The following is a 12,232-nucleotide window of genomic DNA, read 5'->3' on the forward strand; positions in this document are numbered from 1 at the left end:
GCTGGGGGTGGAGTTTGCAGCATCTGGTAAATGAAAGTGGTCAGTTTAATCAGCAATTAGCAGGGCAGTGTGTTATAGTCTGGGGGGGGGGAGGGGGTTAATTGTTTTTCAGTGCTTTTTTAATGAAGAACCAAGAGGAGGGTATTGCTGCTGATATATTTGGTGTTTGGACGTTTATGGGCGGAATGAAGGGCGGCCTGTCTTTGAAGATGGTGTGCAGCTAAGGGGTGGGGGGAGCGGGGGAGGGGGGGGAGCTGCTGGAGAAAAGTTATGCAAAGACAGGGGCGGCATGGGGTGGGGTGGTAGGGAAGGAATAATGTGTAGCTCCTTCGCCTCTGCTTTGGTAACACGGGGGGGGGGATCCTCCCCCCAGCCCGACACCCCTGCATTCCCACTCAAGTGTGTTGCCAACACTGTGACGCTCTCCCCCCCCCCCCCCATCCACTTCGGAGAACTCCCCACGCTCCGTGAGTCATGCTGTGCAAGAGAGCCGGCAAGCACACGCATGGGAAGCCCATTCTGACACAGACACACGCGTGTTACACGTGTGCATCTCCTGACCACCCTTCCTGCTGTCACTCATACGCTGAGCAGGTGACAGTCTCGTTCGCCCATACGGATGGGCCCCACAGTTACGTAAGGACATCAGATCAGTCGATGAGAGCCGTGAGTAATGTATCTGTCCTTTTCCCCCGGATTTTTGACTCCGTGTTTCCCTGATCACCTTCATTGTGACAGAGATTGTTTTTTTTCGGTCTGAGCTCTGAAATTCACACGTACGTTCAGACGGGTCGTACTGGGGGCGATGCAGGCGCTCACCGTCCCCCGTCCGCTCGAGTCCGCCTCTCTTCCCGATCTCCTACTGCGTTCCTTTTCGGGAGACCGCCTTCCTGAAGCGGAACCAAAAAAAAAAAAAACAATGAAAGGAGGAAAACAAATTTATAAGGAGGTTCCTGAGAGACCTGGCATCAGTCATATGCCACCCTCCCAGTTCGCTAATTCTGAGGGCCCCCTTTTTCGATGGTCTGTCTGTGTATGTGTGTGTGTGTGTGTGTGTGTGTGTGGCAGCTCCTTCTCCTTGGAAACGATGAACTGCTTTATGAGATCATAAGAAACATAAAAATAAATGAGGAGGCTGCTCAGGCCATCATAGCTGCCCGGATTTGTAGATCAAAGTGATGATAAAATTGCATCCAGAGCCCCCATATTGATCCGGGCATCAGCTTCTAGCCACTCTGCTGTCAAACTTATTTCATACTGCAGGTAGGGCTGCATGGTGTTCAAATCCCTCACCAATCTGCAGTGGCTATTCTAAGACTTTTTCAGGTATAAGAGTGGCCATCGCTTATACAGAGGGACTGTGACGATCAGGACAAACGTAGGAGGCAGACCCCGGAGTGCAGTAGCCAATCGTTTTATTAAAAAAAAAAAAAAAAAAACAAGAGCAGCCAAAACCAGAAGGGAGATCCAGAAGAGTAGTCGTGGCACAGGCAGAAGTCGATCACCGGGAAGGTCAGTCCTACACGGATAGACGAGACGGGAGGACGACGAGGGAGAAGGAGCAGGATCGTCAGGGCAGCAGGGCAAGATGGAGCAGGAGGGCAGGTCAGGTGGGATCAGGCAGGTCGGAGGGGGGCGAGGAGCAGGCAGGGCAGACGAAACAGCAGGGCAGGACAAGCAGGGGAGACAGAAGACAGGCAAAACGCTCGGTAACGCACATTCGAAAATGGCAACAATACTTTGCACCAGCTTCCAGGAGAAGCCGGTTTAAATAGTAGTGCTAGTGGCGCTATTGGCTGCCGATTGTCCACCGGCGCTCGGCCCCGCCCTTGTGGGCATGACAGGGACCAACCTTATCGTTAGCCAACAATATGTTTTGATTGGTGTGTGACAGGGGACAGGGCACTCTAGGGGCCAATCAGCTTTCAGCTTTGGCCATTGGCCCCACCTGTGCATACACTCCTGCCAATCAGTAAGCTTGCATGTTCTCCCCCTTTTGCGGATTTCCTGCAGTTAGGTTAATTGGTGTCTCTAAATTGCCCGTAGTGTTTGAATGTCCTGTGATGACCTGGTCTCCCCTCCGTTTCTTGGCATAGACTCCTGACCCAAATATGCAATTTGAAGAATGATGGATTAACATTAATATAGAAAGCAATGACGCTTTATTCACCATTGGTACGAGTACATTGGATTTCTTTTCACATATATCATCTTGCTCTGCTTTTGGAGAAATACATGCAGGAGAGTGAGGCTGGGAGTCAGAGTGCAGGGTCAGCAATTCATCTGACATCCCATGGGCATTTCAGAGGTTAAGGGCCTCACTAAGGGCCCAACAGAGATGTGCCAACTCTGCCGAGGATGGGATTTGAACCCACAACCATCCGAACACAGGCACAAAGGCCGGACTTTCTCAGTAACATACTGCCCATTAGATAAACATGAGCTGTCTCTTGCCCTCCACGGCTAAATATGGGGGCTTTGCTGCTAATTCCCGGCCCTCTGCATGTCGTGTGTGTGGTGCGTTAATATGCATTTAGCCTTTTTTTGTGTTAAGCATGCGGGGGTGCAGCGCTCATTAGTGTCACCTGGGTGGATGACACATGGACTCGTAATCTCCGTGATGGTCCTCTGCAAATAAAACAAAAATCCAGCGTGACATCGTGGGAAAAAGGAAAAAACTTCATTCTTCATTCTTCTATTCTTCTGCCGTTTATTTGTTTTGCTCTGCTTTTCAGCGTTAGTTTTTAATTTTTTTTGGGGGAAATTTAAAAGGACCAGGTGCAGAAAGTGTCTTTGATAAGCGAATGTGAGGTCAGCCTTGGCCCAGTGATCTGAGTTGATAACATTTGGGTGTGGTCTGGCACTCTCGAGTATCTCCTCTGTGATACAGTCCTCTTGTTCTTGGATAGCTCAGGAGCTAAAGCACAGTCCAGACCTCCCGCTGTTGCTAGGGAACTGTTCAAAGGCAACTCTGGGGCTGAACTCACATCGCACTTAATTATGTAATTAGTGTCAACAGCAGGTATAACGACCTGCCATTTCTTTCAGACAGCGCACCGTCAAAAGGGACGAGACTCCTTAAAACTTTTTTCAGTCACCATGTCTCCCCCTCACGTTGCTTCCGGCCCGTTATGTTCTACCCACTTCCATTTGGTTTCAATTATTCGGACTGGATGAGAGTGTGACTTAATTCCCCGCGCGGTGAAAGAATTGAGATGTATAAATGAATTGTAGTGACTAATGAAAGTCTCAAGATTTTAATTAAGGTTTTAATTTGCTTGGCTCAGGGTTGGAGGGGATTTTACTACTGTTGTGGTGTTTTTGTTGTTTTTCACAGGGGTGCAGTAAAGGCCGATTATGAGGACTTCGTACAGTATATTTTGTTGGATTTCACATGACTGGGCCACTTTGGAGGTCAGCATCCATCCATCCATCCATCCAATGGCAGGATCAGCACCAAGCCACCATTAACACAACCCTGTGCAAGATCTGGTCCAGCAGTGCGCACATCCTGCCCTGGGCCGGTCTTCTCCTGAGGTTTCCTTCACATCAGATCCATACTGTGACAAACTGGCAGACAAAAATCCTCAGCACGTATTTCTGTAGGGTCCCTGGTCTCGCCTTTGTGTGTCACTGGCCTGTCAGTTTTCTGAGTTCAACTCAGAGAATGGAAATAGGTGACGAGAACGCCAATTGGACACATTTTCCACGGATACGTCCTCAGTCAAACACCCCCCCCCCCACCAATTATTACCTCCTGGGCAATGAAAAGCTTGCATGGGACTCCACAGGGGTCATTCCCTGCCTTACACTCGCTCAGCCGCCTGCTGTTTGATTACATGGTTCCCATTTCCCACTTCAGACTAACAGCTCAGAGAGTAAACAGCCCATGTGTACAGTGCTGGCCCCGGGTCAGGTGACGTGCTACGGGCCGCACACTGGCTTACCGGGCTACTTTCGGACCTCCTGGCACGGTATCAGCGAAACACCCACCTTCGCTCTCCTCTCTGCTGCCCTCTGAGGCCACGTTTCATAAGTGCAGGCGAAGGTGCACCTTCGCATCGGTACCTGTGCGGCAACAATCTCAACTATAATGAAAACTTTCACAATTACCCAGAAACTTCCATCTGTCAAGCATCTATCCATTTCCCAAGAATTTAATCACATGAAGAGACAAATATCTAAAATCCCATCGAGGTTCCGGACGCTTAATTAATTGTTAAAGACCTCAGTCCTGCATGGCGAATAGCTTCAGGAAAGACCGACTCTTTGCTTCATTTACATGTCAGAAATGAGGCTCGCTTTGTGTCTGATGAAAGCCGGCGTGTCGCAGGGCTCTGTCTCTCACACAGCCCATGTCATTGCACAAGCATATACCTCCCACCGCTGTCACGCTGCTATGGTTTATTATTGGCTCATTATTTACACAAAAAGTGTGCAGACTTATTTGTCAGCTTTAATGTACAAGCTTGGCTAACCACAAATATTCTGGAATTTTTGAGAAACTGTCAGTTGCCTGCCGTCTAACCTCTCAAACAACACCTTCTAAACATTATTTTTTCCTTCTGGAAATTAGGTAGCTCAAGTTTCAGGTACCATATGCGTGAAAAGTTACCTGAAACATTTAAGAGTATTATGGACTACCTACCATCTATAAACTGTGATGTGAGATTTGCATTTAGTTTCTATCTGACAGATGTCTATTCGTGACACACCAGGCAGGTTTAGAGGCTGTTTTCTGTGACCTAAGCAGAATGTTCCTGGGATCTCGCCTCTCGAGATGTTCTCCAAAGAAAATATTACCACAAGGAGATGTATATACTGGCTGCTGGCATCTGTAGTTCACACGTCATCGAGTGGCACATTTTCAGCTCAGATCCAGCGACGTGGCTGCAAAATTTCAGGACTGGACCAGCAGAGATGCTCCAAAGGTTTCCGTGGAGGCAGATCAACCGAGTTCCCGGCGCCGACCGGAAATGCATCAGCCACAGGGCCAGACAGAACGGCTCGCGATTGTGTTTGAAGACCAAATGAATCAATAAGAAAAGTCAGGCTAGCTTGTGTAGAGGACAATTTCAGCGTGATATGACGTGGATTTCCTTGGTGTTGGCAGACATGCCCAAGAGGACAGACACTCTGATGCACTGCTTTGCTATCCTGACCCCCACTTCCCACCCCCCAGTCTAGCACGAGCCTACACTACCCTGGTATAGAGAAGCTGGGCCCCCCAGTGGTGGAGCAGACGTCTGTGTCGACAGGATCTCAAAGAACGACGAAAGCAAGATTCCTCTTCTGATTCTGACGGGACGACGGTCCCGTTCTGTCAGCCGCGGCCCGTTTTAACCAAAGGGGAACTGGCAAACCGACCGACAGGAAGTGACAGGGTGAGACGAGCCCGCCCACCTGGGCTTTCAAAGCTGCGCTTCTCCGGTAAGCGCTGTCTGAGGCGGCTTTAATCCTCTGCGCGCCGCCCACCCCGGGCGCCACCTTGCGCTCCTGAGGTTCGCACGGAGGCGAGCTGGGCTGTCGATTTAGCCCCCCCCCCCGCCCTCTTTATTTCAGACGCTGTCGGAGACACTCCAGGCTAATCTAGCATCTTCCAAAAAGGCAGCCTGTGACGCAGCCACGGGCATAATGAAGCCACGCCGGAGCAAACGAAGGGCCAATTAGGGTGCTAATTATTGGAGTTTTTCAACGCATAATTGGACGCTTGGTAATCTCACCTTGTTCCTTTAAACTGCAGGGTGAAGTCTGCAAGGCTGCTTTTCATCCCAGCGGCCCCCCCCCCCCCCACCAATCAGAAAAGGAAGACTATTTCTGGCTCATGGTTCGAGCACAGCTCTCATGTAAATTCCTCGTCGTGTCATGATCTCGGGAAATTTAAGTTGGAACCTCCACAAAAGCGATGTGAGGAGGCCGTCATCAGTGGGTGATTCATTTTGACATCTGTACGAGAATGAGAAGGAACATCATCAGGAAGCCACGTGTGTCGGGATAGGAAGCACTGAGCCAGGAGATACATAACTGTATGCAGAAAGGTAGCTTTTATCGGAGCCGGAGAGGCGATTGATTGGTTGATGACGGGTGGCTAGGTATTCAGACCTAAAGCGAAGATGCATTGGAATGGTCAGAGATATACAAAACATCTCTGAGGAATCTCCTGTAGATGTTGGCTATACCAAAGAGACAGAGGTGTCTCCAAATTAAGCCAGAATTGGGGGGGGGGGGGGGGGGGGTTGGTGGAGGGGGGAGGATGGCAAAAGTTGTGAACTAGGGGAGGGGTCGGTGATAATGGTTTGGCATCAGCTCCCTGCTGGCCTGACTGCTGCTCCCGCATTCAGTCTAACATAACAACAGGCCTAACTCACCTGACTGACATCTCATGGATCACATGTCCACACCATTTTACTCTACCCCCTTCTCAATTTTGATGAAAAGACTCCGCCAGAGGATGTGTGCTGGTTGGGCTTCCTGAGACCCAGAGAACCATTAGGGGAGGGGGGGGGAGGGGGTTAGGGCTGGTTTGAATGCCCTCTGGGCACAAATCTCTCCAGCGTGCACAAGGATGACAGCGTAAGTACGCTAATGTATGCATGCAGCAGTGGTACACTGGGATATTAATAGGTGCGAATAAATGGTAGATAAAAGCCTAGTTATGGTCCCATGTGGAGAGAATTAAATGTCTTTGATTGGCTGCTTCTTTTTTCACAAAGAGCCACTTACCCCTGTCACTTTCCTGGAGTACGTTGCTTTTTCGCAAGTCTGAAAGAGCCCCGGTGCTGACTTACGGCGCGCTTTATTTAACTGTTTGCGCGGACGTGCGCCGCCTGTGCAAATCGGGTGCAAAACGCAGACGATAAGTTAAGCGGAAGGAGACGCGGTTATGAGCAGCGAGCGCGCTCCCGTAGTTGTCCGACTACGAGCGCTCGCCCGCGCACGTTACGTCTCGAGGGCGCGGATCTGCGTGTTGCTGTCTGGTTTACGCTGAGGTAGCGAAAGTTTCCGAGGAATTGATGCACACCAGGCACAAAGGGATCAAAAGCTGTCCACTTGGATCTAAATGCATTTGCTATTTAGGTTTGATATCTAACAATTTGGCAGATCATTCAGAATGAAATGGACTAGTTAATGTAGCATGATGATTTTCTAGTTAGTACTGTTGCATCATATCTCTCCAGAGCTGGGGGTTTGAAACCTTCCTCCTGCAGCATATGTGCTTAGGTGAAATGACATCTCTAAATTGCGCATAGTGTGTGCTCTGCCCTGTCGTCTGACCCCGTACTGGTTAAGTGCTTATAAGAATCAAACCAGGAGATCGTTAAATCTAAAAATACAAATAACTTTTTTTGTAAATACTAGTAAAAAAGGTACCTTCAGCTCTTTTATTCTACGGATGAGCACATATTTTTAAGTAACACTGCATTTCCTCACAGAGTAATTACTCGGTGATCAAAGTATCGCTTCTCTCTGCTTCCCAGCTGCGTTTTGCCCCTCTGCCAGTTACTGGATTGAGACACATTTACCCGATGTCCTGCCGTAAGAAGCAGCGGGAGCCCGTTGGCTGACACAGCCGCGGAGGCTGTTTCATCGGTGGTGTCAGGGTCCATTTCTCATATTTAAGCCCGCAGACAGCGCCGCAGTCGCGGGCACAAAGGCAAAAGCGGAGTGAACGGCAGAAGCCGGTGATTCATCTGGCGTCCCCCCCCCCCACTGGCTTGTCATTTCCGACCATAGGTTCGGAGGAGGGACAGGGGCCCCGGCAGTGAAAGACGACGCGCAGACGCCGTCCATGTCAGGGGGACTGCGCGGTCACCTACCTGGACCTGATCTTTTCTCGGTCGCCAGTTATTAATTACTGACTTGGAAATGCGATTAAATCTAGTCTAACTTTTCAGTGAAAATTCAAATAGTTTCACGTTACTTCAAACTGGTCCACCTCAAATTACTTTTCTTTTTACTAATAGGTCTTGAAATTAAAATTTAAAGCTGATAATGCATCGATTCATCTATCTTCCATATTGCTTATTCAGTTCGCAGTCATGTTGAGTTTGGAACACATCACAGAATCCACTGGTCACGAGGTACATAGGGCATGCTAATGGCACAGATGTCTGTAAATGCAATTTTTTAAAAGTCATTGACAGGCCTTCTGATTTATTTTCACAAGCCTTTTTCGAAGCCTACCCAGATTGTTCGCCTCAAACTGGGTGGACTGGGTGTTGGGCAAGTTCATGGGTTCCATGTGGCTGTGGGGTGTCCGTTGGTGAAGAAAGATTTACTGATCTTGACTTTGCCGACGATGCGGTGATCTTAGCAGAATCAATGGAGGCTCTGATTGGGGCTCTCGAGAGACTGAGGGAGGAGTCTGAGTGTCTGGGATTGTGGGTGTCCTGGATAAAGACCAAGATCCAGGCCGTTAATGACTTCCTAGGCACAGCCATCAGTAGTGTGTCTGTGTGTGGGGAGAATGTCGACCTTGTCGAGAGATTAACTTACCTCGGCATATCTCTGGTGACTCTTCCTATGAAGTCAGTAGGCAGATTGGGAGAGCATGGGGGGGCCATGAGGTCCAAGTCTTTAGAGTCCTGGTGGTCCCCGTCTTGCTGTAAGGCTGTGAGACATGGATCCTATCCAGTGAGCTGAGACGAAGACTGGATTCCTTCGGTACTGTGTCTCTTCAGAGAATCTTTGTGTACCACTGTTTTGACTTTGTGTCGAATGAGCGGTTGCTAGAGGAGTCCTGAGTCCCGAATGAGGCACATTACCTGCATTGTGAGGGAACACCAGTTACGGCACTACGGCCGTGTGGCGCGTTTCCCTGAGGGAGATCCGGCTCGCAGGATCCTCATTGCTGAGGACCCAAGCGGCTGGAACAGGCCAAGGGGACACCCACGAAACACCTGGCTGCGGCAGATGGACGGCCATTTCCACAGGGTGGGACTGGACCGTGTATCTGCCTGGGGGATTTTGCTGTGTGGTGGGAACGGCAATGCTCTGCATCAGCGCTGCTCCTCAACTAAACCTGACCTGACCTTTATTGAAACTTTGATCCGAGTTTTATCTCAATCTGACTATCAGCGGAGCTGTGGTTTTTTCCCCTTTAACTGGACACACTGTTCCAACGATTAGGAAAAGATTTTGAACTTTAAAGAGTAAATTGATCACTCCACTGAGCGATTTAACTTCAAGCAGGCCCTGACGTACAGGTTCTAATCCCCCTCCTCGGCCTCGTCATGGAAACCGCCGATCACTCGCCTCTCTGTTTTCACCGGACCGTGGTATCTGTTCGTTTTCCGGCTGGCCCAGTTAAAACATGACACCTTATGTTAGCCAGTGTTGCATGGCGACATGCCGTGCTGGAGAGTGGGGGTGCCATAACGGGGGGAGAAATTTAGGATGATTGACGGGGGGCCTAAAAAATTTCAAACATAATTGGATCGATCCAGGTTGGGGACCTAATACAGTTGGATATGCTTTCCTGGGGCCCAGCGGCACCCCTGATGGAGTGCGAATGGTCTATTCCAACCATGGGTGTGTTCAACAATCCTTCAACCCCTGCCTCTCTCCCCCTACCGCTGCCCTTTGTTGCCATGTAACATTTGCCTCGTCCTGCTCTGATCACACTCACAGGCTCATCTGATCTGAGTCATAATATTTCAGCAACAAGCACAAGGGAGAAAAAGGGTGCCATGTTTGTCCTCCCTGTCGTCACGCCATGCTCCTCTCCGCCTGACCTTTCCCTGCCCGCGTGTTGCCCGTGTCGACACCGGGCCCATCGCGTGACGACGGACACGGGTCCTTGGCCCTGGGAGCGATGTTATTTGAAGCGACGGTTCAGCTCGTTTAAAAATAAAATAGGAGAAAAAAAAACACAAACTATTTCTCCAGTGTGACAGGACGGAGGGGTCACAGGGTCACCGTGACGTCCACATGTACCCGGGGGCATGTTCATTCCTGCAGAAGGTGAGGGAAGGACACCAAGCCATTGAGTATGTAACAGTCAGGCTTTCAGGCTTGATAACATTAAGTGAAAGAAGCAGGTGAACCTTTTGGGCCGCAAATGGCCGACAGGTTGGCTCGTTCGGTGCCGCCGTGGCCCCATACTGCCCGAGCCTAGGGCTCGATTCTTACTCTTTGCGTTTGGTTTTTATGTTCTCCCAGTATCTGCAGTGGTTTCCTCTAGGTATTCGTACATGGTATCATAGATTTGAGAGACAAAAGGGGCAGGCACTGGTAGAATGAAAGTGACTTTATTAAATCTAAACTAAACAGGGACTGGGAAACAAACAGGACCATGAGGGATAAAAACAGTAATACTGGTAAAAGGAAGGGCACAGGCAACAGGAAGTTAGACCCAAAGGACCAGACTGGGGATGATGAATCAAACTGGGACAAAGTCTAATGTGGGGTAAGAAGCAACAGGCTCATCAGGGCCACGTCAGGGAGAAGACAGGAGATTCAGGCAGACATGACAGGCAGGACTTAACACAAGAAGGCAGTGAGAACATTCATCCGTTGTACAACCCACTGAGCAGTTATATTTATTTCACAGCCATTACTACAGAACTCCATGCAACACTTCCCCTGATATTCCTTGCACTGTAACTGTTTTTAATTCATTTATTGTTACTGTCCATTAATGTGTAAATGTATTTTTTACTGTTTAAATGTGTGCTGTGCTACTGTAAACCTGCAATTTCTCTCTGTCCATCTACCTGTCTGTCTGTCTGTCTACCTCTCATCTAACAAACAAACTCCACACACTCCAAACCAAGGGTGGGACTCGAAATAACACTCCTGAGGGGACAGCGCCAAGCCAGTGCCCCGGGTTCAATAATGTGTCTAAAATCTGATAACACCAGTTCGACGACAGCATCAGCTGCCTCTTCATTTTCTTCCTCACATATGTATGAATAAAGAAGAAATTTCCACAGATACCAGGTTTCATTACAGATTTCTTAATAGATGCTGACTTTAATAGCTGGATTCATTATGTGTGATGTAGCTGTTGCTATGATAATACTGCCTCCTCAATCGGCTGTCAGATCTGATGATGGGGGCTGCGTTCGGCTGTAAGATCTCAGCGGAGGAAAGCCGACGAAGGCAAAGCGCCAAGCTCAGACCCCCATCGGCAGGGCTGCGAAGCAGCCAGAGCGAATCTGAGCATGAGTTAGAGAACGTGCTCCGTTATGAGTCATCGGGTTTCATTTTGCAATTAAAAAAAATGCTGAAAACAGGGAAGTTTGTGAGGAAAGGGAGAGGGGAATGTCGCTGCGATGTATTACAGCAGTGAGAATTTGTGAAGGGCAGTGTGAACAGGACTAATAGAGGATGGTTTTTTTTTTGCCTTCCAGAGGCATTTATGCAATATCACTTTACATAGCTGGTTTATTGCTGGCTTATTAAGCTTTATTCTCACTGGTCATGTACAAAGTCGGCCTGTCTCTTGTCTCAGTGGAAGCTGCAGCCTCTTGGTCAAAAGCCTTATTCCTTAAGTGAACCATCCATCCATCTTACATTGCATAAGCACTTATCCAGTTTTCCTCACAGAATGTGTGTACACCTCTTCTCTCATCCAGTTTTCCTCACAGAGTGTGTGAACACCTCTTCTCTTATCCAGTTTTCCTCACAGAATATGTGGTTGCAGTGACTCTCCTCATATCCCAGGAAGCCCAGGTGGGTCGAAAAATGAGCATCTCACTTAATTCTGTGCCTCTCATCACTAACATTTCTGCAAAAAAACGACCTTAATTCTATGTGGAAACTATGAAAACGTATGGAACATGTATGCCCTTGAAATATATAAGCAATTCATATGTGCTTTAACTTTTACATTCTGAGCTTCACTTGTGGCAAAACTCTGTTGTATGGAGGGGGGGGGCATTCAGTGTACGAAGGCAACTTTTTTTTAGTTTAAGATGTTAACTGTAATCAAACACAGCTACAACGGATGCTTTACACGTGTAACCAAAAGGGCAGCTGTTTGTAATGGAGGCACACAGGCTGTGTAGGTACACCTGACACCCCAGTGTGAGAGTAATATACCTTTAAAGGGATCTGGGCCTCACGCAGAGATGACCGGCAGGATATGGTCCAGGGATTACTGCAGTCCTGCTGGGAAGATAAAGGGGTGGCTGCTGCAGCTCTGCTGTTCAGTGTTCCTAAAAGCCCTCTCTCTCTCCCTGGTATTTTAGTAGAGAGCCATTGACATGAGCCACATGGGATGAAGCAG

This window comes from Paramormyrops kingsleyae, chromosome 10 (assembly GCF_048594095.1).
Source record: "Paramormyrops kingsleyae isolate MSU_618 chromosome 10, PKINGS_0.4, whole genome shotgun sequence".
NCBI classification, from domain to species: domain Eukaryota; kingdom Metazoa; phylum Chordata; class Actinopteri; order Osteoglossiformes; family Mormyridae; genus Paramormyrops; species Paramormyrops kingsleyae.